The sequence below is a fragment of the Drosophila sulfurigaster genome, chromosome 2L (genome assembly GCF_023558435.1).
Source record: "Drosophila sulfurigaster albostrigata strain 15112-1811.04 chromosome 2L, ASM2355843v2, whole genome shotgun sequence".
Taxonomy (NCBI): Eukaryota; Metazoa; Arthropoda; class Insecta; order Diptera; family Drosophilidae; genus Drosophila; species Drosophila sulfurigaster.
The window spans coordinates 1,467,233-1,470,407 of record NC_084881.1 but is presented as its reverse complement, the minus strand read 5'-3'; the positions used below and the strand labels follow the sequence as shown (position 1 = coordinate 1,470,407).

The following is a 3,175-nucleotide window of genomic DNA, read 5'->3' as shown; positions in this document are numbered from 1 at the left end:
TTTCGATTATTGTTTGTTTATTTAATATTGTTTTGTGTTTCATACGTTTTTTTTGTTTAGTTAGCAATTTATAAATACTCAATTTGGCCAAGATGTTTGATGCACCCGGCGCAGACTGACAGCGTTGCCTCAATTACCTTTGTCAATTCGTAGCAACTCGAGTTGACATCGGAGCAACAAACAAAACTGGCAAATTTCATGCGAAGGACCTTAAGCAGTAATCGTTTATCTTCGCATCGTTGCAGTTAAGCTACCTCCAAGCGGGTATCCCACTTTGTCGTTACAACGACTAAGTGTGATTTTGCCAGGGGGATGTGTAATGGGCCGCTTGTCGTAGCTGAAATTGACTAAGCCTAAAAGTATGCAACATTTTTTTTCTTCTTTTTCTGCACACATACGTAATTATACCTATTATTTATTATCTTATTTATTTATATGTTTATTGTCCTAGTTAATTTGTATTAGTTAATTTGTTTAGTTGCATAAAATAATTTGTAGTCTGAGAAAATGGTACTCAATATCTTGTCATGTTTTATAAATGAGACTGAAAGCTCCAAAAATAGCGCCCTCTATTGGTGGACCACGATACATGCAAGCATGGATTGCTAGATCAGCTGATCGTGTTAAGTTCAGACCAAAATAGACAAGCGATTACATTTTTGAGTAAGATTAATTGTCAAATTTCCGAAAAAAAAGGTTTTTGTTGTTGGTTTTGTTGGCAAGAAAATGGTTGGCAGGTTATGTGCCGAACCTGAGGAAAAAATGTGTAAAAGTGCATGTGACTAAAACCAGAAAAAAATAGATCTCAGTGAAGTGGTTGGCGAAGTCCGTTGCATATATCGTATTTGTAAGTATACAATGGTACTGCAATGTATGATTGATATACTAATACGTTAATTGTGTTTTTATTCACAAAAGTGCACCTATGCCGTCCACTTAACCTACGCAATAGATGGTTGTCCACTTCCACGTCCTCCCATACCAAGTGCCGTTTTCCAGATTAGGGTAAATATTTGTTATACGTATGTTTAGTTTTTCGTTGTTCTAAGTTTAGTTTTGTCTATTTATTTTTAGATTCGGCACTTAGTCATATTTTATATAAAACCCGGTATTAAACTGAATTTAATACCCCAGCCGTAATTTATATAATAACCCAGTCATAATTTATATAAACCCTAGTGTGTAAATTATAAAAACCCAGTGGTAGAATTTTAAATTAATTTAAACTGTAACTTCACCACACATAAATGAGGGATTAACGGCCAACCACCCAAAGCTCCACTTCGCAGCTGTGCTGGTCAGATCAGCTGTCTGGACAACACAAACAGATGAGCTGTTGTTAGCTGCAGACGCTCATTGAGCATCAGGAGAATTGCAGGCTGTGATTCTACTGCCGAAAACACCTGCGTCTGTCAGCCGTGCGTTCTTCATTTACTAGTTGTTCCGCACTGGTGGTGGCATCGAGGCCAAATATATGCGTCACCCAGGAGGAAGGCGAACAGCTGGATAGCAGCTTATGTTTTTTTTTTCTGTTTGTTGATTATTGTTAGTTTACGTTGTTCTGTCCCAATATGCATTTATAAGTGAGAGTCAATCATCAGTGTTGTAAGTGTAGTATGATGTGGCGAGAAAGTTGAAACAACAACTTTTCTTGGGCACTCATAATACAAGTACCACGGTATTGTTGTATGAAATAACAACTGCAATCATTTAAGAATGCATATAAGGCACCATATATAGGCAAAATATCTTTGTACAATTGTATTTAATTATTGAATTTAATGTATCTGTATTGCCTGCAAGTAGGTACACTCATACCTACATACATTTGTATGTACATATGTATGTTTGTGTCGAATTGCACTAGCAGATCATTGCAGCCAGCTTTTACGCATGCGCAAAAGCTTTCTTGTTACTATTTATCCACAGCTTCACCACAGACAGTCACTAACACAAGGAAAGATCTTTCTGCGTGTATGTAAGTCTGTTTCACTCTTACTAAATGATAATATATACTTGAGTTAGAGCTTTTGGGTGCATCTCACCATAGCGCTGCTATAGCTGCTACTGCAGTCCCAGCGGTCAATGACCTTGAAGGGCTGGCCATATACATGCCTGCATTGAGTGACAGCCATCAGCTGATCCTCATCCAATTGCTTGCGCAGAGCTTTTCTGTTTAAAAAGATAGATTATGTTTGCCTATATTCATTGTGCTTTTCATCATTCTCAATGAAGTCATTTTAATTGCAAAATTCTTAAAGTATTAGTAATTTTCAAACCCAAAAATAATTAGTTATATTATATTTATGCTAGATCATATTTTATATTTATAGGTTAATTATTTTTAGTTTTCTTTATTTATTCTTTTTCTTTTTGCCTTATTTAATTAATTTCTGCCTCATACACACTTACTATGTTTGTCCGTTAATTTATTTATTTATTTATTTTTCTTTTCATTTCGTTTGTAATGTTAAAATTCAAATCACTTTTCTTATATGTTAATAAATTAAGGATGTTCGCTTAATTTAATCATTTTTATTTGGAACCATGCATCACCAAGCAGGAGTAGGTTAGCCGAACCACTGTCTTTTAGGGATCCTGCCAACTTTAAGTTTTTGGCATATGAATGCAGGATCATGGTAGGGTGGGCGTCTGCACACAATAACAGCTGTGTTGCATGAGAGAGTGGCTCCGTGTTCTTTGTTAACCTACCTTCCTCTCCTTCCCTTTCTCGTCTCTTTCACTATTGTTTATTGTAACCTTCCCATTACACTCCTTCTTCTCTGTCTTCCCTTATGTACGCGAATTTTAAATGTATTATTGTTATAAGTGGTGCGTCCTATTAGTTGGCCTTTTATTTAACCCCATGCTACCTGAGCAAAGCCCAGAGAAGCCAGCGCGTACGCCACGCTAATAAACCCAACACCAGCACAAGACGAATACTACAATAGTGATTCGTTACAACCCCCCTTTCCCGCCGGGCGAATGAAAATCCGGATACGTCCGAATTTAGTCCGGTTCACCTGGTAGGTGGTGTCAAGGTAAGTATGGGTGAACCTTGTCCTGGTTCCTCGTCCCTCGCTGCAGCGGACCTCCTCGACTAGGCCCCGGGGTAGTTGACGTTGGGGCGTTTCTACCTTCCACTCGGCAGGAGCTTCCACCAGCTCGCTTTCAT

At 37.8% G+C, this 3,175-nt stretch overlaps 1 long non-coding RNA gene across 1 annotated transcript; it reads left to right on the top strand.

The window, feature by feature from the left end:
* Window positions 1–700: 700 nt before the first annotated feature.
* Window positions 701–1,810, top strand: LOC133850483 (uncharacterized). Its single transcript, XR_009895635.1, has 3 exons — window positions 701–847; window positions 919–1,005; window positions 1,075–1,810. It is a non-coding gene; the product is annotated as an uncharacterized LOC133850483 (long non-coding RNA).
* The last annotated feature ends 1,365 nt before the right edge of the window (window positions 1,811–3,175 follow it).